This window comes from Gopherus evgoodei, chromosome 1, assembly GCF_007399415.2.
Source record: "Gopherus evgoodei ecotype Sinaloan lineage chromosome 1, rGopEvg1_v1.p, whole genome shotgun sequence".
Classification (NCBI taxonomy): domain Eukaryota; kingdom Metazoa; phylum Chordata; order Testudines; family Testudinidae; genus Gopherus; species Gopherus evgoodei.
In genome coordinates this window covers 344,898,128-344,925,428 of record NC_044322.1, presented here as the reverse complement: position 1 = coordinate 344,925,428, position 27,301 = coordinate 344,898,128, and the positions used below count along the sequence as shown (strand labels likewise).

The following is a 27,301-nucleotide window of genomic DNA, read 5'->3' as shown; positions in this document are numbered from 1 at the left end:
TGGATTCTTTGCTGGTTTTACAGATCCAGACTAACACGGCTACCCCTCTGATATTTATTATACTGATAGCTAAGCTCAAAAGAAGCGGGGAGAGAGTCTCACTCACGCTCCCAGGACAGGCACGGCAATGGAGATGTCAGGATCCTTCAAGGTAAGTGTCCCACAGCGCAGCGATGGACTATGCGGTGAAGGTAAGTCTTCCTGAGGCATGATGGAATGCAATGCGGCGAACCACTGGCCAGGCGGTCCGGACGAAGGGCTTTCACAAGAGGTATAATCTAGAGTGCACTCCTGAGCACATGGCCCCTTCCTCTTTTAAGGACCTGCTCCTCATGGTCTGCAACTAGAGATGACTTGGCCGCGTCTGGTTGGTCACACTCCACCTTGGACAGTGTCCATGCACTATCCATGCATTGGGTATGTGAGTGCTGCCTAATTAGGGTCCCAGACACGTTGGCTACCTGGGAGCTCGTCTGATCTTCTAGCTGTTCAAGCAGCCCATTCATCCATCCCACAAGCATTCCAGGAGGGAGGGGTGAAGGAAAGCCACTTCACAGGTATTCAAAGAGGGAGAGGAGACAAAAGGGGCGGGGAAGGTGTAACAGACCTTTTCAACATACAGATCACTGCTGCTCCTACAACAACTGGTATCAAGTAGCAGTTCGACATAAAAGAAAATATCCAAGCACTTAGATTTTAAATCTTTACAAATAAGGTCGAATCCTGAAGTCTTTACTCAAATTTTACTCATTCCATACTTGAGTAGAAAACTACCTTTGATGTGGATTGGCGTTTGGCTGTGTAAAAAACTAAGTACCTTTAGGTTTTGCCCCATAATGTTTGCTGAACCATCACATAGACAAACTTTGGTTTCTCTTCCTTCATCATAGTCTCTTTGATTCCTTACTCCTTTCTACTACCTTGTAGACATACAGTGGCTCAGAGAAGCAGCCTGAAGGGTGCTGAATTCTATTGGGACTTGGCCTTTAGCCTCCATGAATCCCTAATTGGGCTATCAACTTAATGGGAAGCTATTTAGCAAAATTATGGTATATTTAGGATTTGCAGTGCTGCTGCTTCAGCATACAGAAGCTATTAGTAAGGCTACGTTTTAGTCATGGGTATTTGTAGTAAAAGTCATGGACAGGTCATGGGCAGTAAACAAAAATTCATGGCCACAACATGTCCATGACTTGTACTATATACCCTGAACTGAAACTTGGGCCGGGAGGCTGTGGGTGCTTGCGGGGGTGAGGGGGCTGGGACCCTCACTGGTGCTGGGGAGGGAGGGTTGGTGGGGCTGGAAGGCTCCCTACCCAGCTCTGTGCAGCTCCCTGGAAGTGGCTGGTAAGTCCCTGCAGCTCTTAGGGGGAGGGAAGGTCAGGGGGGCTCTGCGCACTGCCTGTGCCACAAGCACCGACTGCACAGCTACCATTGGCTGGAAATGGCATACAATGGGAGCTGCAGGAGCGGTACTTGCTGGGAGGGCAGCATGCAGAGTCCCCTGGCCCCTCCACCTAGGAGCTGCAGAGACATGCCATCCACTTCTCGGGAAGCCCCCCCGAAGGTAAGCGCCACCCTGCACTCCAACCGCCCTGCGACAGCCCCAAGTCCCCTCCCTCACCAAAACTACTGCTGCTGCTGCTAGACCGGGGCTGACCAAGTGCTCGGGCAACCCTGGAGCCAGACACACTGGCCACTGCAAAAGTCACAGGAAGTCTCGGAATCCGTGATCTCCATGACAGACACACAACCTTAATTATTAGCAAATAAACCAGGAATCAACTTGGGACTCTATAAGGATTATGGCTAATTGCTGAAAGAAGGGCACAAACTTTGTCACTAGATGTTGATCAATAAACTAACAGTTTTCATTTATCCATTTCATGCCATTGCTGTAAAAGGAATCTGAGTACTCCTAGACTAGGCTACTCGCATACTACTATGACCTATTAAACAGCTTGCTGGACAGGATCTGGTTGCACTGGAAAAAGGAATTCCACAGGAGGTTTATTTCTGGGAATGCATGATGGTAGTGAAGATGCATAATGGATTTATATGATGTAATTCCTCCATTTCCCAATGTTCTAAGAGTGAATGAATTCTTCAGGAAAATGATTAATACAAATTCAGTAGCTATACTATGATGCAAGGGAAATGAGGTGGGTGTTGCTGCTGCTGGATTTTCAGAAGTTTCCTTTCAGGCAAAGAAAGTTTGTGATGGGGTGCACAGACCCCGTTCTGGCCTAAGGCAGGAAGGAGTTAATTGTTGGACTGTCCTGGAGCCAGAGGCTGACCCTCAAACACCTGCTGAAAGTGTTATGTCTGGCAGGAGAGCTCTTAAGCTGTCCTAAATAATTAGGACTAGGACATAACAGAATACAAAGGGGAGGAAAAAGACTCCAGAAAAGGGGCAGCCCTTCCAGAGTTACAGGTTACTGGCTCTGCAAGTCCTGAGGACTGCAACTAGTTTGTGAGAAGAGAGCTGGCTTTACAGACTGTTTTGTGTATGTTTGTGTTATTTATTGATATTTTGGGTCATTTACAATAAGACATTACATTTATATTGTCTTGATAAGTATCTGTACACATCTTAATACAGAATTAACAATATTAAGCAACATATTGTTCATGTATGTTCTATCACTAATAGTCCCCCTTTTCTTTTTTCAAAATACATATTTAACCATTCACAACCTTTTTTGTTTGGGGGTGGGGGGGGAAGTGAAGAAAGCTAAGGAGGGTGGGAATGTCATTCAGTTGTAATCCTCCGTGTATAACCTTCTGGATTATGCTGTAAGTACAGGATTACCTTTTCTATACCAAAGCATCTCAGTGATTTCAATATTTCTATTGTATTGTACTGTTTTCCAGTGCAGTGTATGTGTGATATTATGGGGACTACCCAGACCAGCAAGTGGTTCTGGCACTGCCTCCCCTATAACTTTGAGGTGACTTAATGCTGTGCTGCTATGGCTCAGATCCCTGATGCCCCAGAACTGCTGCTGGTCTGCGTCCAGTCCCCTGGCTCTGGTTGCTGCCATTCTCCCAGCACAGGTCTGCTCCCAGGGCTGCTTCTCTTGTTCTCTCTGTCCGGTGTTGCCCTCTCCCCAGCTCAGCTCAGGCTCCTGCTCTCTCTTTAGCTCGGCCCCGCTCTGTCTGAGCCAGGCAATTCCAGCTCACACGGACCACCGGACCCTCCTGACCTCCTGACTCCCTCATTAGCCTGCCTGCCCTGTCAGTAGGGTTGCCAGTTCTTGGTTAGACGTATTCCTGGAAGTTTCATCACATGCCATATTATTTAATTAAAGATCAATCTTTAATTTCTGGAGACTCCAGGGCAATCCCGCAGGGTTGGCAACAGTACCTGTCAATCAGGGTGACCTGGAGCACTGGCCTCTCCCCATTGTTCCTGGGAACTGTCAGTGTCTGAGTCCTGATTTCCCATTTCTTTTGGTACTGGGACCTAGACAACCACTGAGTTTTAGTAAGGGGCCAACAGTCCCCTTACGTAGAGATGGAGAAACATACATTCTGTAAACTAAAAAGTACTGAACTTCCACTGTTTGGTTAGTATTAGAACCAATATTTGTCTTCATTATTTGCTGTTATAGTCTGCACTTCATGACTTAATAGCTTTTTGTGGCTTGTCCTTTGAAAACATAGTCATGAGATTATATGTTCTCTAGACCTGATCTCAATTGCTGAAACTTCAAGCCCATGTATAACATATTCTAGTACAGATAACTTTGCTGGTTCGTATCTTCTCTGAAAGTATTTTAATAAGTAAGCAATCTGTATAAACTCATATGCTTTTCTCTTTGTTTAATATATCTGCTACATCTGTTTTTTTAAGGGTTGTCCATTCTTAAAGACATCCTTCCACTTATGGTGATATTCTCCTCCTCCCGCCCCCCAACATCTAAAGATTTCCTTATTCAACCTGTGGCACCTTATAGACTAACAGAAGTATTGGAGCATAAGCTTTTGTGGGTGACTACCCACTTTGTCAGATGCAAATGGGTATTACTTAGTCTATAAGGTGCCACAGGACTCTTTGTCACTTTTTACAGATCGAGACTAACACGGCCACCCCTCTGATACTTATTCAACCTGAGTTTGAAAGTACTGTTTTGTTCTTGACATTGCCAGGATCTGCGCTTTTTGTTTGATCAAGGGCATCACATATGCCCAATTAGTGAGTACACTCTCAAGTAATTGATGATGTTTCATGAATGCCAGAATTTTGGGATATAAATCTGGCACACAATCATATAATGAGATTAGGTTTACCAGTTTCTGTTCAATCTATATCCATGATGGATTTTCTGAGAGATCCATTCCAAGACCAGTCTAATTTGTGCTATCCTATATCTCTAGAAGTCTGATAGCACCCAGACCTCCCATTTCAATTGGACTTTCTAACCATTCTGCTATCCCATTTTTTGACCATAGGAATCTTTGAATAACTTCTTAAAATTTGCTGAAGAGATATTTGGGAGGTGTAAAGGGAATCATGGAGAAGGAGACAAGACCTTGGGTATGCATTTAAGTACCTATCAAAGTCAATGGCAATAATGTCTGAGTTTTTAGGTCATTGTAAATAATTTTCATTAATGGCTCAATATCTAATTTAAACAGCTTCTCTGCTTTAGGTGATATCTTAATGCCTAAATATCTAATTTTATTATCCATTACTTTCAGTGGTTATGCATGTATTTATATTGATCTAATCTCTCTTTAGGAGCCTAGGCATAGTATCTGATTTAGTGAGACTTGGTCTGTATACCAATTCCTGAGCAAAAGCTTTCATTATTTCCTGAAATACTGGTGAGCTTTATGTATCTCTTATAAAAAGCATAAGATCATTAGCATATAATGCAACTTTGTTTTCTGTTCCTGATGAATTTATTCCTTGAATTTCTTCAGTATCCCTGTTTTTTTTCCTGCTAATTTGACAATTAAATCAAATAACAAGGGTGGTAAGGGATACCTTTTGTCTTGTTCCTCTTTTTATAACGGCTCAGTCTTTGTGACATTTCCCCAATTTTTGTAGATTATTTTAATCCACTTCTGAGAGTGCTCCCCAAAGCCATATTTGTCCCACATTTTACTGAGTCAAAAGCCTTTTCTGAATCCATTTTTAGAAGGCAGGTCTCTTTATTAGTGCTCCTGGAATGTTGTACCAGTAGTTTTTTCTTGTCATGTTTTAAGGGGCTTCTTCTTTTTTATAAAGTCAGTTTCTTGTGCAATAATTTAGGCATTATTGAGATGAGCCTAAAAGGTGTTAGATTTAATCCTTGTTTGGTTTAGGTTTTCAAATGACATTTGCTTGATAGATAGTATTTGGTAAGCACTAGTACCCAAGAAGACTGAAATACATTCGCTAATAAGAGAATTATGTGGGTTTTTAAATGTTTTATAGAATTTGGAGGCGTATCTAATACTTTGGCATGTTCTGCAGTTTACATCCCCATAGTCCACACTGCAGCACTGTGGTAGACAAAGCCTAGAACTATTTCATTGTTAGGACTCTACCAAATTCATGGTTCGTTTTGGGCAATTTCACGGCCATAGGATTTTAAAAATCATAAACTTCATGATTTCAGCTATTTAAATCAGAAATTTCATGGTGTTGTAATTGTAGAGGTCCTGACCCAAAAATGAGTTGTGGGGGAGATGGACTCTCCAGCCACCCAAATTTCTAAAAGCAACTCAGAAGGGTGGCAGTACCACAACCCCTCTAAAATAACCTTGCAACACCCCCCTGCAACTTCCTGTTGGGTCATGACCCCCAATTTGAGAAATGCTGGTCTCCTCCGTGAAATCTGTATAGTATAGGGTAAAAGCACACCAAAGACCAAATTTCATGTGTGGAGACCAGAATTCACGGTCTGTGACGTGTTTTTCATGGCTGTGATTTGGTAAGGCCCTATTCATTGTACGTCGGTACGACAGGTGGTGGGGTGGGGTGTATACCTCGCAATGTAGAGGAAGGTTCCTGAGAGGCCAGTCCAGCCCTTTCAATCATATATAGTAGGGAGGAGGCCTTTAAAAAGGAGAAACTAGTCGTCTAGGGGAGAATCATCCTGAGCAGGAGACAGCTGGAGTCACTGCTGAAGTCTCAAGGAGGAATTTTTAGTCAGGAGATCTCTACCCCCAACCCTACTGGGAATGTAGGCACTCCTAGGCTAAGCCTGACAGAATGAGCCCAATTCAGTTACCCAGCCAGAAGGACTCCTAGAAAACTTCTACATAGCCCTAAAGTAAAAAGGTACTGCTTGCCTTTTCTCCTTTTGGCATGGACCCCTTGCAAGGACTCAAAAACTGGGTCCTAAACACAAGGCACCCAGTGTAGATAACTGAGTGTGGCCAGGGTCTCCCGCTGTCTGGGAGGAAAACCTAAAAGGACATTATAGTAAGTCTGGGCATTTTCAGATCCTGCAATTTGCTACCTCCCAGTTCTTCCATGTTTACATATTTGCTAGTTTATATTGCTTGGAAATACTTGGCTAGTATTTTAGTCATCCTTTTGAGTATTCTGTTTTTGTTCTTAATATATGTGTGAGGGGGTGTACCAGACCCTTTGAGGCCCCCTGCTGGAGGCCTTGTGGTCCTACCACACTCCATCCCAGGAAAGCAGAAGTGAAGGTGAGTCCTCCAGCCTGCCTAGAGAGACTGCAGGGAAGCAGCTAATCAGAATGCAGCAGGCTCAGATAAAAGGAGCTGCAGGGGTTCAGTGGATTAGTTCCTGGCTTGGTCCAGAGGGGGAAAGGAAGGGTGCTTAGCTCTGGCCACAGGTGCCTGTGAGAGAATCAGATGTTCCTACTGCATTTTGCTTTCTGCAAGGAGTAAGCAGACCTGAGAATGGTAACTCCAAAAGGCTGAGTGACTGGGAAGAGACCTGATGGGAAGAAGCAGCTAACAGAAGGAGTTAAAGGGAGCAGTGCATGACTGGTGCTTGGGACTGCAGGGACTACTCTGGGTCCTTGGATTGGGACCTGGAGTAGTGGGCAGGCTGGAGTCTCCCCATTGGCCACTGGGGAAGTGGCCTTAGCCCCGAAAAGGGGATAAGACTCTATACTAAAAGACTGACAAAGGGGCCCAGGTGGGCCAACCGTTTATTGAATTTTGTTTCCCTGGAAGGGAACTGAACTTAAGAGGTGACCTGGCTGGAGAGCTGGGGGATAGTGAAGACAGAGTCTGGAGGGAGAGAGTCCTGGGGACAGTGCTCTACAACAAGGCAGGGAAGGACTTAAAGTTAGCCCAGAAGGGGCTGAGAACTGAGCCCAGAGATGGGGCTAAAATACACTAACAAGGGCACAGCTGTAGGCTATCTTGGACCCTTTGTTGCCCTGGAAGGGGTTCATCCATTGTTGACCATGTGACTTAGCTGGAGTTCTGAAGACCTGCCTGCTGAAGTTGTCAAATTAGAGGGGTCACTAGGAAAAAGTGGAAATTACAGCACCACACGCAGCTAGCAGGAGGAACTCATGAGTGGTGAGTGCACTCTGTCACATATGGTACTGGTCTTCTGTTGGAAATCATGAAATCAATCTGGCTAGTAAAAGCTATAAAATCTTTGTTTGGCACAATAAGAGCTGTCTGGTGTGATGTGGGCTTTTTTGTTTTGTTTTTGTTAGTGCTTGCAATGGTCTTTTGCATTCTTAATCTCTTGAAGTGAGTCTGCATTATTAGTCAAATAGTATTGCTTCTGCAAACTGTAAATCTGCTCCTCTAAATCTACTTGGTTTTGCTCTTCTTTTTTCCCCATATAACTATTATGAAGTAATGCCTCGTATTACTCTGAAGTTGTGAAGCCATAATGTCACAGTACATAGCGCACAACAGAATATTGACTGGTACCCTGATCCAGTGTGCCCTTTGTCTCAATGTTCTCTGATTTGACCAACAGATTCAGTGCTTTTGGATTCCATGTTGCAAAGTATTTTATTAGGCTTTTGCCTTTTGGTCCCTCTGGCAGCCCTAGCAGCTTGATAATTTTCCTATGGCCCCTATTTTTCAAAATTGTCCAGCTTTTTTCAGTCATTGTTTTGACTTAAGACTCCAGGGCCATAAGTCTCTCCTTCCAATCCCACCTGTTCTCTTCAATGCTGGTATTTCTAGAGCCCGTGTCCGTAATGGCTACTACTGGGTCAATTATTTGACTGCTGGGTCGTCTTCTGACTCCTTAGGTTGTATATTATACTTTTTTTCCTTTTTTTTCTTCCCCCTTTGCTGTGGCTTTCGTCCAGAGTTGCAAATCATTGCCCACACATCTTGAATTGACCTAATAACCGTAAGATCAGCTGCAGGACCAGTCAGTCCTGCCCTCTGTTGTGGCACAGCTGCTGCTCTCTGTGATCCTCCTGGGGAGGATGAACTGCCTAGGAACTCCACCTCTCAGCGTTCTGGCAGGAGAACAGTGTGTCTCCTGTTGCTGCAGAACCAGTGAGTCCTGGCAGAAGGAGGGTGAGATATACCCCTCAGCCTGCCATAGCTTCTTGCAGCGCTCTTGGGGAGTGAGGAGGGGGCGTGGGCCAGCCGTTCACTTCTTGTCAGTTTCTCAGCAAATAGGGACAGCTTGTCTCCTGCTACTATACTTTGGGAGGTGGAGTGTATGTGATGCCACAGCCTTTCACTGTGTACATCCTAGAGGTGAGGCAGATATGCCTCTCTGGCCAGCCTGACAGCGCAGCTATGGTGGGGGTATGTGGGGAGAGGCTTGGAGACTGCTCTGACTGTCTCTAGTCTTACCTGTCCCCTGCTCTCCTGGACTCCCCTAGCTCTAATCAGAGGTGTGCGATCAAAATGGAGTGCTTTTCTGCAGATGTCCCTGGAAAATTAGGGAAGGGGTGTGTGGGAGGTCATTAATGCTGCTTCCTCATTCTGCCATGGCAGTCATATGAACACTTCACAGACTTTTGACTACTTGGTGTGGGGAAGAAGAATGTCCTGGTTTCCTGTGGAAAGAGGGGAAATCTAAGTGCAAGCTGTGCTTGGGTTTTGGTTTTTCCAAGTAGTCTGCTGACTGTTGAACTGCTGGGTGAGTGGGAGACTCCCTGACTATGGCTCTTTAAGGTTAGAGTAGGCAGTTTTGGGGACCGACCGTAACCCACACCTAACTCAAAATCATCACTGTATCAAATGCTTTCCCTTGTGAATTTTAAATATAAAAATATTTCCTTTGTTCAAAACTGTGGTTTTGGCTCCTGCTGTAGACTGCTGCCTCTTCCTTGATAGGTGCAAATAGTTCAGTGTTCCTTGGAACTTCTCTTTTTTTGGATATAAAGGATGTAAGATTCCCATTTTTAAAATAGTTGCTTGAGTTCAACAGAATGCAAAAGCAAGTGCTGGGAAGAGCCCACATCTACAAAATCCACAGACTTTCCACATCAGCAAATGTTCTTGTCTTTGGCTGAGGTTTCTGATGATGTACATTGATTGTAGAAATGAAAGATTTCCATCATAAATGAGTGAGAGCTGTGTGGTTAAAAAGTAAATAAATAAATGTGATGGTGTTTGCTCACTGAGACAGATTGGGAGGGAAGGGGTGGGATAGCTGGAAATGGCTAACAGCAAATGGGAAAAATAAAAGGACTTCATTCCTTTGTCAGTATTTCTAAAATACGGAAGTGGAGGAAGAAAGCAAATTTATCTCATAAGTGTAATTCCCACAGGCCCTGTCCCAGGAGAACATTTTAGCATAAAGTTAAACACATGAACAGTACTATCGAATTCAAGGTGAGTGTGTGCTTAGGTGCATTACTGCATCAGGATGACCAAGAGAACCTGCAAACTAGACAGATGAAGATAGCACAACAGTAAAGTACTGTTGTGTTGAGGGAGTGGATACTTTGCCATTTCTACACACCCAGAACTAAAGACACCTGATGATATTATAAACACTGGTAAATGAGTATGGAGTCCCCACAAATCTGTGCCAGAATCAATGTTTGCCAATATCTTAGTATATTGTTAATGAGAATTGTGTGAATTAGCCAGTAAGTGACCAAGTGCAACGAAATTCAAGGATAATGTACTCTTGGTCATTTATTTTGACAATTGTAGTTTTAATTATGTATAATACTTTGTTGTGTAAAAGTACAGTCGAATGTTTTTGGTTAAAATGTATATGGTCCTATAAAACAAGACCTTGCTCTAGCTGACTGCTATTAAAGGGACGCTATCATCTTAAATTTATTTTCCTGTTTAGTAAGGCCATCTTATGTTCTTGCATCTATTTTTTTGCCTTTCTCTCAGTCTAGACTGTGAAAAATATTTTTTGTTTGTTTTATAATTTCACTTTCAGGTTCTTATCGCTCCATGTTTGAGTTTCAAACACTGTGAAAGAATGTTTTACTTAAACACCCTTTTTTTTAAATGGTGGGGGAAATTAATGGTGGAAATATTTCTTTTGGTCTTCAAAGCTTTATAAATTCAAGGCTAAATGCAGTTTAGTGTCCTCTTTAAATCTTTGCTGAGAAATACAGTTTTTTGGTACAGATTAGACAGTTTGGGAATTGGTAAGATTTTACTATATAAGGATCTTTATAAAACTGGGATCTTTGTTTCCTAGGAGTGGGCTGGCTACTGCTGTTTGTTCATTCCTTATCTAAACTCATAACCGTAACTCTATCAGTCACCTGGATTAGACTAAACTCTAGAAACTATATTATAGGGAATAGTTCTACACTTCTAGGCAAACTGATTTAGATGACTTGGTAATTTTCTCTCTGTAATTGCTATGATACTCATCATTATAGCAGTTAATTGTGAGGACTATGATAACAAACTATAAATATTGGCCCGCAATCCGAGCACCAAAATGAGATTTTAATCACCATTAAGGTTACAGCTGTTTTTCCACTATTAACTCAATTTTTGGGGGGAACTTCTCTCAAGTTCACACAATTTAAAGGAATGCACCTGAAACTCCGTTTATTCCGGGGTAAAATGTTCTTGAAAATTCTGGGTGAAAATTGGCATTGTGTTTGGGATATTGGTCCCTTCTGACCTATGAGTCTATGAGTCTATATGAGAATGTAAAGATACTTACTTCTTGAAAATGTTCTTAACCCAGAAAAAGTTAACATAACCCCATAGCCATTGCTTGTCTCAATCTCCACGGTTTTGTTTTGTTTTTTTTTGTATTTGTTTGTCTTGGTGAGGACTGGTATCTTTGTCTGGTTTGGAGGCTAAGTATCAAGTAGCAGTGGCTATAGGGAAGAGATGTCTAAAGATATCACACAAATGGACAAAGACAACAGTGACCTCTAAATCTATTGAGAATGTGAAGATATTCCTTTCCAAATATGAGGAAACCTTGGATTGCATTGAACTCTTCAACTATCTTGGTAGTAGGGTTGCCAACTTTCCAATTGCAGAAGACCGAACACTCCAAGGCCCACCCCTGCTTCTGCCCCTTCTTTGAGGCCCCGTCCCCTCTCAATCCATTTCCCCTCCTCTCTCCGTTGCTTGCTTATCCTTGCTCACTTGCTCATTTTCCCCAGGGGTGTGGGCTCTGGCTGGGGGATGCAGGCTCTGGGGTGGGGTTGTGGATGAGGGGTGCAGGAGGGGGCTCAGGCCAAGGGGTTTGGAGTGCAGCAGGGTGCTCAGGGCAGAGGCATGGGGTTGGGGTATGGGAGAAGTTGCAGGCTCTGGGAAGGAGTTTGGATGTGAGGTGGGCAGGGGGTTGGAGTGCAGGAGACGGTTTGGTGTGCAGGCTCTGGGGGGGGGGCACTGACCTCAGGCGGCCCCAGCATTTCCCCAGGACAGAGGAAGTCTGTATGGCTCCTAGGAAGCAATGGCATGTTCCTAGGTGAAGGGGTGGCTAGGAGACTCCGTGCTCTGCCCCCAGGTGCCACCCCTGCAGCTCCCACTGGCTGCAGTTCATGGCCAATGGGAGCTGTGTTGCCAGCACTTTAGGTGGTGCCTGTGGGCAGGGGCAGCACATGGAGCCCCCTGTCTGCCCTTCTGTCTAGGAGCCGGGGGGATATACCAACTGCTTCCCAGGAGCCAGGCACAGAGCCTGCCCGCTCGCTCGCCCACCCTCTGCGGCCAACCAGACTTCTAGTGGCCTGGTCTGGAGAAGCAAAGTTTATTACTTTGAAGTATAAAATGAAATTGCTGCGGTCTCTTGTCTTCATCTTACAATATGCATGTGAGAAATGGATTGTAAGGAAAAAGGGCATTAAGAGACTAAATTCATGCAATTTGAAGACAAGTGGTACAGGTAATTCCTAGATGTTAACTCTACTTTGCACATGACTAACAAGGAGGTAGTCACTCAAATTTACAGCATAACCAGAGTGATCACTGATGCTTTCAACACAATTGAGGGTGGGAGGGGACTTGAGTTTGTGGGACATACGGGTTGGACACATGGAGGAAGATTGCCAAAGCCAGTCTTGCAGAAACTGGTGCAGGGATGGGGGCAAGTGTGGTTAGACAATGTGTGTGGCTGGATGGGATGTGGTATGATGTGTGTCTCACTGCATGTGAAGGTGGAGGATGATTGCTGGTCAATGACTTATGTTGTGTTTACTGTCCATTGTGATGTGATTTCTGTGGTGGTTTGCACTACATTTAGAGTTGTTATAAGCTGTTTGTGTGTTACACTATCTGCCTTGTGGATTGCCTAAATCTGCATCAACCAGATTAGAGCTTCTTAAACTGTGCATTAATATTATGCAGGCCTTAAAATTCCGTTTGGCTTTTGTGGGTCTTAACTTCATTTCTGTACTTTGTTAAACACCTGAAAGCCGGGAAATTCAGTTGTAGTTTTAAATGACAACTTTAAGTTTTTTTTTCTCTTAAGTTAGTAGTACTGATTTATGGCCTTGTATCCATAATACAAGTTTTTTTTTTGTTCTGTGGTCCTAGAATAAAAGTAGAAGGATCCTAAATAGTGATAGTAGTTTGGGAGGAGAAATAGAGAGAGATCTTTCTAATTCCACTTGACACTAAGTATATTGTTACAGAATTTTCCATGAGACATCATCTTGATTTGTCCAATTACATGGAAAATCACCAACCATTCCAAACTGAAAATGTAAAAATGCCACCCTGTTTATGACTTGCCAAATGTCAGATAGACTTAGTGATTATAGATCCACATGCTTTTGGTGATTTCTTACATTAAATGGGAGATCACTCTGTCTACTGTAGTCTTACACATAATCTAAAATAGAATTATTTTAATTTAGTTCTGAGTACTGTAGTCATAAGTGACTTCAATGCATTATAGGCCTTGATATTAAAGGTCATATGTAGTAGTGGGGTTGAAAATAGAATTTCAGAGAGATTAATATGACAACTTTGAGTCCTATCAGTGAGATCCAATGATGTTACACGCTATCTGTTGTGACAAAATGGCCGATGTTGGTATGGTGGGTCCCATGCTTTTCTTGGCGAAGGCATTAGGATGCCAACCCTTGCCCCTGCTCTTGGGGCACCAAGGACCCTGCTAGTGGCCCAGGAAGGTCGTAGAGGAGGGAAACGGGGAAGGGGTCTGGGTTTACTCCTCACTCTGAACCCCAGCCCCTCTCAACCCCTGTGGGTTTCTTGCCCTCTTGTCCCTTGGGTAGGGTTACCCTCGGTCTTTGACACGGAGGGAGGAAGTCTCTCTGCTTGGGCAGGGTCTCCCTTTTTCTGGTCTTTCAGTTCTCAGCAACACCCCTCCAAACTCCAGTCCTTTCTCCCCACCCCGCCATCTGTCTGAAGTAGGGATTTTTTATTAGGTTCCTAACAGGGCCTTAATTGGAGCACCTGTAGCCAATTAACCTGTAGTAACCTTCCTTAGTCTACATGGAACCCCACCTTAATTATCTTAGGGCTTTATATATCTCCCCTCTCCCATTGCTCCCTGGGCCTGATGTATCACACCATACTCTTAGCTTATGCTGTGTAAAGGTAAAACACAAAAGAGGGTCTAGGCCATTGTCCCACAAAATATTCACTATAGCTGCTGGTGCATGTGAACTCTGCAAACGTTGCGAGGGCCACAGTTGTGGAGCCTACTTCCTGTCATCCATTCATCTGTGTTCTTATGCAGTGCCCGTTGCTTATAGTGTCTGGAAACTCTAGTTACCTAGAAAGAACAGGAGTACTTGTGGCACCTTAGAGACTCAGCCTGAGCTTTCGTGAGCTACAGCTCACTTCTTCAGATGCGTCCGAAGAAGTGATGCATCTGAAGAAGTGAGCTGTAACTCACAAACTCATGCAGAAATAAATTTGTTAGTCTCTAAGGCGTCGCAAGTACTCCTGTTCTTTTTGCAGATACAGACTAACATGGCTGCTAGTCTGAAATCTAGTTACCTAGGTATATTTATCTTTTTCCTTCCAGTTAGTAGGACTGGAGTTGGTGTTCTTTTTCTGTTGCAAAGAAAAAGTATTTCTTTGGTAGTAGAGTTTAAAGTAGGCTCAAATGACATCTGTCTGACCTTCAGTGCATCTCACAATGTGGCTAGCACTCCCCTGTCTGAGGCTCCAGTTTTAGAAAGTTACTGAAACACATGCTTAACTTTAAGCATGTAAGTAGTTGCAATGATTTCATATGCTTAAAAATACACATGTGCGTAGGTACCTAGCTGAACTAGGGCTTGAATGAAACCCAAAGCCTGACTGACTGGCTCTGTTTCTTTTAAGGTCATCCAGGAAGATTATCATTATATGGTCTCCCTGATAATTGAAATGGGAAGGAAGAAGTTGCCACCAGGAGCCCAAACCATAGTGGGGTTGGTGTCTTTATAAAAATCTGTTTTGGGGGTAGGTGAAGGTTCTATACATGGACACTCCTAACTATTGATTTATATAGCTTGACGAGTAGGATGCAAGCCTTGATCCAATTAGTCTCCCTACTGTGGGGGAGGAAGAATGGATTTTGAAATGATTTCCCATATAATATACCTCCTTTCTTATGCCCTTCTATTTAGAGGTCACTACATGGAGCATTTCCAACACCTGTTATAGAGATCTATTAACCAGAATTGTAATGTTAATCTCAATCACTGTACATTTTATTATAAACTAATGTTAGGATTGATACATTAATGGTCTATATGTAGAACTTCTGCATGAGATACAAAATAACGTATGCCATGTATTGTGATCGAGATTTGATTCTCGCTGTAATTTAATTTGTGCTTTACTTTGGTGTGTATTTATTCAAATATAGTTCCATGATTCATGTAAAAGTAGTCCTGAATAACACTTAAGGTTGTTCATACTTATACTTGTATGTTCAACGGAGCTACTCACAACACCTTGTTGTGAGTAATGTAGCACATGTGCTTCATGTTTTCAGGACTATAGCCTTAAACACAGTACACTTATTAATATTAAATATATATTCTGAACTCAAATAGATGTGAACTCAAAGAGTTCCAAAGGGTGGCTTGTTTCATCGTGGACTATTGCTAGCACAATTCTAGTCCCTGCTGTTCAGTGAAGTAATTAAAGATTGAAGTGGAAAATCTTTTATTGTGGCATTAAATCAATCTATAGCTTTAGAAAATATTATCCCAAGCACTCTAATAATTAGAGGGCACTTAAATGAAATACCTGCTGATAAATTGAGTGCATTTCACAAGCTGAATTCTGTAATGTCTTATTAGTGATGCCAATAAAATATGCTCCATAAAAAGATAACTAAGAACATTACAACACAATATTGTTTTTTAAAAAATGAATGTAGATATTGCTAGTGCCACCTAATGGTGGAAAAACAGAGCTAAATTTAGTTATCAAAGCAAATCATTAGTGACTCCCACATGTGAGAAAAGGGAACTGCAAATGTTTCTTTTCCTTTGCATAATACCAAAGGGAAAAATGTGAGAACATTATTCATATTCCATGTGTCAGTTCTTCCAAGTAAAGAAGTATATACATGAGATTTTAGTTTGAAACCTATGTGGCCTATTTTAGGTACCTTGTTTATTAAACTCTGTCACCATTATGTGAAAAGCTCATGGGTGGGGGTTGAAATAGAGGCATGTAAAAACTCCAACCGCAGAGTGGTTGAATTATCTGAGTTTTTTTTTTCCCCCTGGTTTTATGCCTATAATTTAAACACAATGGGCCAGTTCTTCAGATGGGGCAAGTGCTTGTTGCTTCCTTGCTTCCAGTAGCACTGTGAATTTATGCTTATGATATGGCTCAAAATTGAAAGGTGACCCTCCCCTCCCCCCCCTTTTTTTTTGGGACATTTCAATAGCTATTTTGAATCCTACCAAGAGCTTGTGTGGACTTTTAATTTTTTTTTTTAATGGAACAGTAGGTATCAAAATACAAACAAAGACAGGGGGATGTTTCTTGCAGAGGGAGGGAGCCCACAAGAAAAACATGACTGTTTCTACAAGGCAAGGACAGTAATTCATGAGGACTCTGGAGATCTGTGGTTGGCGGCCCATACCCCGATTGGGGTGACAGGCATGAGTGAGTGAGTCTGTTAAGTGAATAGCAATCGGAGAGCTTAAGCACAGCAACGGGATCAGCAACCTAGACACAGAATGAAACAACTGCTATGGAAAAAAGAATGATCTTCAAGCTTTTAAGAGAGTAATAAACAAAGAGCAAAACTTAATATTTTAAGCATATAAAAACAATTTGAATTTAAAGGAGTACTATAGATTTTAAGGCCAGAAGGGACCATTGTGATCCCTGTGCAATATAGGCCGTAGAACAGCCCCCAAATAATTCCTGTTTGAACTAGAGCAGATCTTTTAGAAAAAACATCCAATCTTGTTTTAAAAATTTGCTGGTGATGGAGAATCATCCAACTCTTGGTAAGTCGTTCCAGTGGTTAATTACCCTCGCTGTTTTTTTTAACACCTTATTTCGTATCTGCATTTGTCCAGCTGCAGCTTACAGCCATTGAATCTAGTTGTACCTTTGTCTCCTAGACTGAAGAGCCTCTTATCAAATATTTTTTCCCCACATAGGTATTCTTAGACTGTGATCGAGTCACCCTTAAACATCTCTTTTGACCGCCTGGATTGTTCTAGTGAACTTCAAGCACTGATGGTTATTGACATATTTCTGTTTATGTTCAAGGAACTTTGCAGGGAATGCTATCTTAACTTAGCTTTAAGGTCTACCTCTATAATAATGAACTCTTGTTTCACCCTGGTATAGCCTGAGATTCTACAGGCATAGAATTTGTTGCCGATTCTATCCCTTGCGTAGAATTGTGTACTGGAATCTAAGCTCACATTTTTGACAATTGAAATGTGTGGACTTTATGGCTGTAAAGATAACCTTTCAAAAATGAACAGGCTATAAATTGATATTCAGACTCTGTCTGTCTGCAGACAACACTGAAACAGTAACTGACATTCTCTTGACTTATCTCAATGGACAGATACCAATTTAGCATAATGATGGACATTTAAATGTCCATCACTTCACCGCTGATTTAAATAGGAAAACTCAGATAACTTGCTTGCTTTTTCCAGAAGACACTTAGAGGGCTTAGGTCCTAATTCAAGAAAGCATTTACTCACATGTCCCATTGAAACAGACTCCATTTAAAAGGAGATGGAAAGAGCTTACCAGTCAGCGAAAAGGAGAAGTGAAAACCTCTAGGGCAAATTAATCTGAAGCAGGTACAGCAAAAGAATCTGGTACTCTGCAGTAGTTTCTCTGGGTTTCCCAGCCTTATTAGCAATAGGTGGAACAGCAGCATCTCCACCGACTGTACATGCACACGTTTTTGTTTGGTTATAGGACTGCTTTTGGATACATTTCTTCTTGGTCTCCATCTTTGCCTTCCGAGTGCATCCTGTCCTCATAAGATGGTACAATACCACATAGCACATACCATGATGATAGGTTTCCATCCTGTTTGGGGTGACACCTTCAAGTAAGGACCGAGAAAACAATTCTAACTTTGAAACATTGAAGAAATCATCCAAAAACAAAAGTAAGCGTTTAATACCTGTGATTATGTTGGGATAGGGTAGATTGACAACATATATTTAAGGTTTTCTTTATGCATCACAAAAATAAAAAGGCATGATACCTTTTTACTACTTGTCACATCACCTTTTATCTCTACAAGTGACCTTTTAATAGTTAAGTGGCTGATTTCCAGTAACACTAATGCTCCTTTACACTTCCAGATTGGCATAAAGATGCTTAAGTGCCACTCTTCCCAGCCCTTTGCATAGGTTGTAGATTGGGAATGTGCTGTAGCTGTGGCTGGAATATACTGCAACACAGCTCTTCTCCATTTCCCAACAGAGGCCTTGTGACTCTTCCTGGGGGTACCCAGGGCTGTGAGGTACCTCGCTATCAGCTGCCCTTAGAGTGAGCAAGCCTTGCCCTCCCTACTTGTGAAGGAAGTGTAGAGATTTGAGTGACAGCATATAGAAGTATTGGCAGCAAATAATTGGATATACAATAAAATCATAATGTGCATTCTAGAATCTAGACTATGGTGACCAGATAGCAAGAGTGAAAAATCTGAACAGAGGTGGAGAATAATAGGTGCCTATATAAGACACAGCTTGAAATATTGCGACTTTCCCTATTAAACTGAGATAGAGTAACTTAGATTTACTTAACTAGATTTTTTTTTCTGTCTTATAGAGCAATGCTCATCCAAAGTAGCCCTTTCAGCATTTTACAGCCAGGCTTGGTTGTGATCATCCATGAAACAAGTCACACTATCAGCTTGCATCTCTGGTGGAAGATTCAGGGTTTCTCTTGATACCATTAGATATATTAAGATTGCCCTTTTGTTCTTCTTAAACAGGGCATCCTCTCTGCTGATTTTTCCTCTCTCCCTTCCCAACCCTGTGGCCTCCGTCTCCTGTCAATTTTTTGGAAATATTTTAATCCACGTCTGGCTCTGTATATAAATAAACTTACATTGTGAGACACATAATGACCAGACAATGAAATAAGTGTCTGCTACATGCTGCTTGAAAGGTACCTCTTTAAGACATGTCATCTGTTGGTTATCTGACTTAACTCCAAGGCTTTAAGATAGATATAGCTATATCACTCCCTAAATAGCTTCCTTACATACATTTTGAAACAATAGTGATGACCAGTGATCTACTGGCTCTTCAGAGAACTTCCATGCCATCCTTTTGAGCTCAATAATGCATATATTTGACCCAGTGGGCCCCTATGTAGAGTCCTATGCATCCACTGTGCCTTTCTGCAAGTCGACACCAAAAATTCTCTGGGTAGCAGGGCTGTGGGAAGTAGTGTAAGCTACGGTCATCTCAGGACTGCTCTTAAGCTACATCTACACTACCCACCAATCTGGTGGGTAGTGATCGATCTATCGGGAATCTATCTATCTAGTGTAGACGCAATAAATTGATCGCTCAGCCATCGACTCCGGAACTCCACCATGGCGGAAGCGGAGTCAATGGGGGAGCGGTGGCCATCGATGCCATGAGAACGCAAAGTAAATGATCCTAAGTCGATCTAAGATACATGAACTTCAGCTACGAGACTAGCGTAGCTGATCTTAGATTGTGTCCCCCCACCTGCCCCGCTCCCTACCCCAAGGGTGGACCAGGCCTTAGAGTGCCAGGAAGGAACCTGTATGCCTTAAGGTATGGGGAGTGCAAAGGTGACTTAAAACTATCAAGTTAAGGAATAGAGTAACAGAATCCAGCCCCAACAGTTTATTATAGAACTGTCTATTACTAAGCTTGTCCAACACTTCCTGTTATAAGACCCTGTTATTAGTTGATAACTTTTTTTTTTAACATTAATGGTTTGGGCTGAAATTTTCCATATCAGGTATCTACTTCAGTGTGAATCTCTTTGTCTAGGCAACATTCATTCTGGCATTTTCCAGCTTCTGAATGCTTGACTTTGCAACCTTAATGTTCTTTTAACGGGTGTGTAGTGTAGTGTAATTACAGCAGTTGCTGACATAGCTGTAAGACTGTTCAGCAAGCTGTTTATGAATGCTAGAATTCCCACAGTCAGGATGCATTCCATATGGTGACAACTTTAGCCTCCTGAATGCATGTGGAAATCGTATGCATGGTTTTATTTTTTGTTCAGCTCCATTAGTAACCCAGAAACATCTGGTTACCACTGCTGTTAAACTGATGAATGATTCCACAGTGAACAAGTACACTGTCAATATATGTAGTCTGAAATTGTGGTTTAAAATGATTCAAGGTAAACTTGGAAAAATAATTTTTATTCGAATGTATTTTTTTCCTTAGCAAAGTAATTGATGATCAGAGATAGTTTGACCCCGTCAGCAGTCTAAATCACTGTACAGGCTACTCTCAAGTGTGAAATTGGTCATCACATCCAAGGTCTGTACTACTTAAAATACTGAGTACTAAATGTTTTTCTGCCTATGTGCAAAATTTGAATCATGGCACTGTACTATCCTGTTACTTTTCAAGGTTCATTACAGATTGTAATAACTTGCATTCAAGACTCCACTAATACATGTATTACGTGAAACAAATATTGGAGTTTTTTCTGTTTGTTGGTTAAAACAAAACTCTGCATGTTTTGACTAATGGGTTGTCTGGGTTTTGCATTTGTGTAATACAGCTGCAGTGTTTCAGATCTGCACGTGTGTGAGGGGGGTGTTTAAACTTTTCAGTTTCAAAATTTTCAAGGTTGGTGGGGAAGGAGGATGAGGATCTGAGGCAAACACAGATTTCGGTCATTTGTCCAAAGACAAAGTCTAGCAGAGCTGGGAATTGAACCCATATCTCCTGAAACCTAGTCTAAACCAATGTGTGGCATTATTTGTCCTACTGACTGTAATTTAACCTCTCCAACTCAGTATTCCCATTTTAAAGATAGCAACATCACCTAACTTCCATCATGGTTGAGGCTTGCTGCATCTCTGTCCTCCTTCTGGTCTGAGTGCTCCTTCTCAGATGTCAGTCCTGCAGCCTGTACCTCTCCCATGGCAAAGAAAATTCTCACTAATGAACTGAACTTTGGGCTGCAGTACCTTGTGTTTCGACTTTGCTTACCTAGGTCTGACTGGGTTTGGTACCAACAGTTCTTTGGGAGTCTGTGACCGCTGAATATAGTAACCAGGCAGACTTCATAAAATCAAATTTTTTTTAAATTTAAATCTCCCCCTTTGTTCCTACTGTGAAAATAGTCTCTCACATCTGTCTCGCATTGAAGACAAGCCTGCTGCATCCAGGAGCACTGCCTCTATTGAAAAACATGGCCAAGAAATATAAACTAGTCATACTGGGGTTTCTTTAAGGAATAGGACAGCACAATCTGCATTCCTGAACTGCACTAGCTACTGAGTGATGGGAGAAGTTTACAATGGTGTTTTTTGGTCATGTAAAACCCTAAATGGTTCATGTCCTAACTATGGAAGACTGTCTCTCTCTGTGTGATAGCATTGCTGGTACTGGTGACAGAATGATTCACAATCAGCCCTTTTCACTGTGTGTCTGATATATTTCCACTCATGCTTGTGTATTTAAATTTCCATTTGCATCAGTCAAGTGTCTAGGTGCATTACAAATGTTAAAGCCACATCTAGATTAGGAAAATGTGCCCATGTGTAACTGCACTGATAACCTTGCCAAGTGGAAAGTTAACCAGGTAAATTGCACCAGTATAAGCCCTTTCTTTGTGCTAGTGAGTGCATCTAATTTAGGGGGTTACATTGGTGTATCTACATTGGTGTAGTTACACTGATACATTTTTTTTCCTGATATAGACAACCCCTAGTTAAAAGGTAATCTGTGGTAAGTGTCATTTTGCTGCAGAACCTGTTTCTTTGCAATCCTGGTTATGCATTTCAGTACACTTCTTCTTCGAAATAAAAGAAATCCATAGCAATATCAGATTTTATTTTCCTGTGATATCTGAAAGTTGTACTTAGTTTTAAAAAATAAAAAGTTCTTCTGTTGGATTACCAGGAGTCAAACTCCTGAGCTATTGAATGTTTAATTGTGGCTTGCTTAAATGATGGTTTCAGTCCTGGTGTGACTGCAGTGAAACAGGTTTTGAAAAAGCCAGGTGAATGGTTTGTGTTGTCTTACTTCAGTATATTTACCTTCCGCTGCTCTATATTGTAAGTTCAGATCCCAGTTGGAAATGAAACTCAAGAAAACATTATGAGAATTTTACTTGCGATTGTTTGTTTCTTTCATTCTCGATTGTTGTAGAAGTCCATTGCCATGACGTGAGAAATCGGAAAAGATCAAATCAAACCTTTGATTTCCTTTTTTAATTTCGGTGGTGCTAAAATCATTTTAAATTTAGGCAATGCAGAGGTTAATAATGTGATGTCCTGCCTTTTTGCTGATTTATAGTCAAACCATGTCTCATTAATAACTCTGACATCTGATGGCTCTTACCTTTGCTGACCTGTTGATTATGACTTGGTCTCAGTGCATTTCCTAGCGGAAAGGTGTCCATGTCCCACAAACAGCTGTCACATTTTTCAATAATTAGCACTTTGGGGACATTCTTCACAAAAATGCCAAGAAATGAATGGACCTGGAAAGTGCACTGTCCTTTCACTTTTTGGAAAAGTGGTCACGACATCACAAATCAGAGCTGCGGCACAGTAATTGGAGCAGGGTAGGGGAAGCTGTTGTTTCTTTGTTTTCCAGATAACTCGAGACTGAAGGGCTCTAATTTTTTTTGATTCCCCCCCTTCCTAAGTGTAGTAGTTTGTGCTTGTCTTTATTGAATTTCATCTTGATTTCAGACCAATGCCCTAATTTGTCAAGGTTGTTTTGAATTCTAACCCTGTCCTTCAAAATGCTTGCAACCTCTTCCAGCTTGATGTCATTGACAAATGTTAAGCATACGCCTCACTCGATTATTCAAGTCATTAGTGAGAATATTGAATAGTACTGTATCAAGGACTGTCAAGTATCAGAGGGGTAGCCGTGTTAGTCTGGATCTGTAAAAGTAGCAAAGAATCCTGTGGCACCTTATAGACTAACAGACGTTTTGGAGCATGAGCTTTCGTGGGTGAATACCCACTTCTTCAGATGCATGTGGTGGAAATTTCCAGAGGCAGGTGTGTATATATATGCTAGCAAGCAAGCTAGAGATAATGAGGTCAGTTCAATCAGGGAGGATGAGGCCCTGTTCTAGCAGTTGAGGTGTGAAAACCAAGAGAGGAGAAACTGGTTCTGTAGTTGGCAAGCCATTCACAGTCTTTGTTCAATCCTGAGCTGATGGTGTCAAATTTGCAGATGAACTGAAGCTCAGCAGTTTCTCTTTGAAGTCTGGTCCTGAAGTTTTTTTGCTGCAGGATGGCCACCTTAAGGTCTGCTATAGTGTGGCCAGGGAGGTTGAAGTGCTCTCCTACAGGTTTTTGTATATTGCCATTCTGGACAATCTCTATGGAAAAGGATAAATGGACACAAATCAGACATTAGGAATGGCAATATACAGAAATTTCCACCACATGCATCTGAAGAAGTGGGTATTCACCCACGAAAGCTCATGCTCCAAAACATCTGTTAGTCTATAAGGTGCCACAGGATTCTTTGCTGCTGTATCAAGGACTGACTCCTATGGAACCCCATTATATACACCTTCCCAGTTTGACAAGAAACCATTAATAATAATTACTTTTTGAGTATGGTCTTTCAACCTGTTGTGCTACTTTCACTGGGAGGTTGTTAATAGTGACATCCAGTTGCCAATTGGTGACATTGCTATGTTAGTAAATTTGCTCAGAGCACGAAAAACACCAACACTTGAAAGAAGCACCGTGTGAAGGTTGTTGTCTTGGCCAGAACATCATGGGGCTCCAGTCCGTAGACCTTATGAGCCACAACAATAGCCTTGGTATATTCTGCAGCTGAGTCTTGTGCGCCAGTCTGATCTCATAGCAGTCACACTAAACTCCCTGACACTCAACTCAATAACGCTATATGCACATAGTGTCAGGGACGTTCAGATCGACTCCATTTGACTGGCTCACAGTCCTATCACACATCCAGCCTTCACAGATTAGAAGAGCTGCTCAGACATCTTGCTTTCTTAACCATATCAATGCAAACACAAGGATCTCACTGCACAATGACTTACAGAACCGGCCAAAAGACCATATTAAAATCCCACAACCTCTGTGGAATCGCATCAAGACCCTTACACCCAACTTCGATGCTGAGACTCAGTGGAGAGTTATTTGGAGTATTTTGACTGCTCAAAACAAACAGCTCGTCTTTGACCCTGCCAAGGAACCAGCAGGTCTTGATTTATGTTGGAAAGACTGGTGCAGGTTGAATCACATCAGGACATATCATGGGAGATGTGGACACACACTCTTTAAATGGAAAATAAGGCAAACACCTTTATGGTCACCATGGAGCACATCATATCTCAGTGTCCCCGTCTTTGTTTTGTCAGGGGCCTGAAGGACATTCACCAGCTCACTTGTTGTGGAAATCTGCTGGCTATCAAATCTGGATATAAATTTGTAGTCATTGCTACAAGCCAACCAAAAGAACAAGAACCAGTTGTGCACTGACCTTATAATTTAATCTAGAACACAATTCCCTAGTTGATGAGACTGTCACATGGGAAGTCTTATTAAAATGAAAATGTATCACATCTATTGCTTCCCCTAGGCCAGTAACCGTATTAAAATTAGTTTGGCATGATTTCCTTTTGACAAATCCATACTGGCTATTCCCTATAATCCTATAATGCTTACAAATTGATTGTTTAATTTGTGCAAGGATCTTTCCAAGTACTGAAGTTTATGTTGACTCGTCTATAATTTCCTGGGTTCTTTGTTCCCTTTTCTAAATACAGGTACTACATTTGCCCTTCCCCATTCTTCTGGGACCAAGGGTGCTAGAATCTTTGTAGAAAGGAGGGGGGCTGCTGGATATGGGGGAGGGGCGGACAGGAGGCCATGTCCCCTGCTTTTTGGCATGGGTATTGTCCCCATTTCCCCCAACTGCAAGGCTTGGGCAAGTGCAGAGTGGTGCTGGCAGGCGCTGCGCTTCATGTTGGAGGTGCTGCTTTGTTCCTGCCCAAGGCTTGCAGTTTTGGGGGAATAATGCTGCCTCCTGTTCCCTATTAAAAAGTGGGGAGGATGTCCTCCTGACCCCCCTGGTTCCAGCACCATTGTCTGGGAGCTCACCCATTCTCCATGAGTTCTCAAAGATAATTTGTTAATGATTCCAAGACTGCTTCAAGTAGTTCCTAAAATATCCTAGGATGAATTTCATGAGGCTCTGTCGACTTGAATGCATCTAAATTATTCTTTTTTTGTTGTTGTTTATTTTTGGCTTGTGTTCCTTCCCCTTTTTTGGTTAATATTAATTAGGTTGAGCATCTGGTTACCTTGTAACTTTTTTTTAGTGTTACTTCTGAGTAAAATTAAATACAAAGTTTTCCAGACCAAAACAAAGATTTTTCAAGTTAACAGTGCCCCTTTAAACAGAGAATGACAAACAAGATGGACCAAATTTGATTCCCATGGAAGTCCATGGCAAAGATCCCATAGATTACAAATGGGACCCTTGGAACTAGAAATGAGTCACCAAGCTTAATTTTAGCTTTAGTGCTAAATCAAGGTGTAAATCAAGGTCCCCAAAGGGTATACTGCGGTATCTAGCCTCTTTGTTTATATATTTTTTTCTTTTAAAGAGAGATTTTAAGTTTCTGACGGGGGAATGAAAGTGAGTATTGTCACAGTGCAAGGATTTCTGCAAGAATGCTCCCATTCCTCTCCTGAAATGGCCCATATCTAATCTTATTGTTCCATTCCTGAAACTGAATGCAAGCTGCCATGCATGCTTGGTAGCAGGATGGTTTTCTAACAAGAAGAAACATTTACAAAATGGACCACTGGACAGGACAGACTTCTTTTGTGACCAGTGTGAATCTGAACCTACATTTCCACAATGGAAACCTAATACACTGACTAAATGACACTACTAGATAAAGCACAAAATGGGATACTACTTGGTGTCGGCTTTGGATCACCAAATCACACTAGGGAATAGAATGACTGCTTCTTTATGCACCTCTCTAGAGTGTGTAAGGAGGGGAAGGGGAAGGGGAAGCCTTGTGTGATCAAGGGGGGAACTTCAATGTGAGTCACATATGCTGGAAGATCTCATGCTGCTAGTACCAGAACATCCTTGGAATTTCTAAACATTATAGATGACCATTTCTTAACTCACAAAGTGTTGCAGCCAACACAGGGGAATTCTATATTAGACCTTATCTCAACAAAGAGAAACTTATCACAGAACTGAAAGTTAATGGTAACTTAAGTACACCAACATAGATGGGCGACGGAAAATCGCCTTTGCTATCACCGCCATCAAGGGTGTGGGTCGCCGCTATGCCCATGTGGTGCTGAGGAAGGCGGACATTGACCTGACCAAGAGGGCTGGGGAGCTGACAGAGGATGAGGTGGAGCGTGTCATCACTATCATGCAGAACCCCCGACAGTACAAGATCCCCGACTGGTTCCTCAACAGGCAGAAGGACGGCAAATACAGCCAGGTTCTGGCCAATGGGCTGGACAACAAACTGCGTGAGGACCTGGAGCGGCTAAAGAAAATCCGGGCGCATCGGGGCCTGCGCCACTTCTGGGGGCTGCGCGTGCGGGGCCAGCACACCAAGACGACCGGGTGCCGGGGCAGAACCGTTGGTGTCTCCAAGAAGAAGTAGTGTCTGCCCTGTGTCTGCAATAAAGTGCTGTTCTCAGAAGAAAAAAAAAAAAAAAAGTGATCATGACTTGATAACATTTATAATGTGCAAGCAGAATAAAGGTCAGACCAGTCATATATCCACTCCCTCTCTCTTGGTATTTTAATAGGACGAATTTCACAAAGCTGAAAACAATTATGAGCCAAATCAAATGGGATAGAGGGGAAGTAAAGGCAGCTGTAAAAATATAATATATATAAAAACAAATGGAAGAAAGGGGAAGTTGATAGTAATGAATATAAATCAGAAGTCAGAAATTGTAGAAAATGTATAAGGGAGGCTGAGAGAAACTAAAAAGTCCTATAGCCTTGTCATAAACAGATAAATAGGAGTTAATAGAACAGAAGTATTTCATATCTCTTTTGCCTGGAAAGGGTTAACAAGATCAGTGAGCCTGGCTGGCACCTGACCAGAGGACCAATCAGGGGACAGGATACTTTCAAATCTTGAGGGAGGGAAGTTTTTGTGTGTGCTGTTAGATTTTGGTGGTTGTTCTCTCTGGGTTCTGAGAGTGACCAGACGTGCAACCAGGTTTCTCTCCAGTCTCTCTGATACAGTTTCTTATATGTCCAGAATAGTAAGTACTAGGCAGATAAAGCAAGTTAGGCTTATGTTTGTTTTCTTT

General features: G+C 42.1%; 1 protein-coding gene and 1 pseudogene across 13 annotated transcripts in view; both read left to right on the top strand.

Moving 5' to 3' along the window:
• Positions 1 to 27,301, top strand: part of MAGI2 (membrane associated guanylate kinase, WW and PDZ domain containing 2) — a 1,169,121-nt gene that overhangs the window by 152,615 nt on the left and 989,205 nt on the right. The gene's annotated exons all lie outside the window — the stretch shown is intronic.
• LOC115647873 lies at positions 174 to 26,676 on the top strand (annotated as a pseudogene).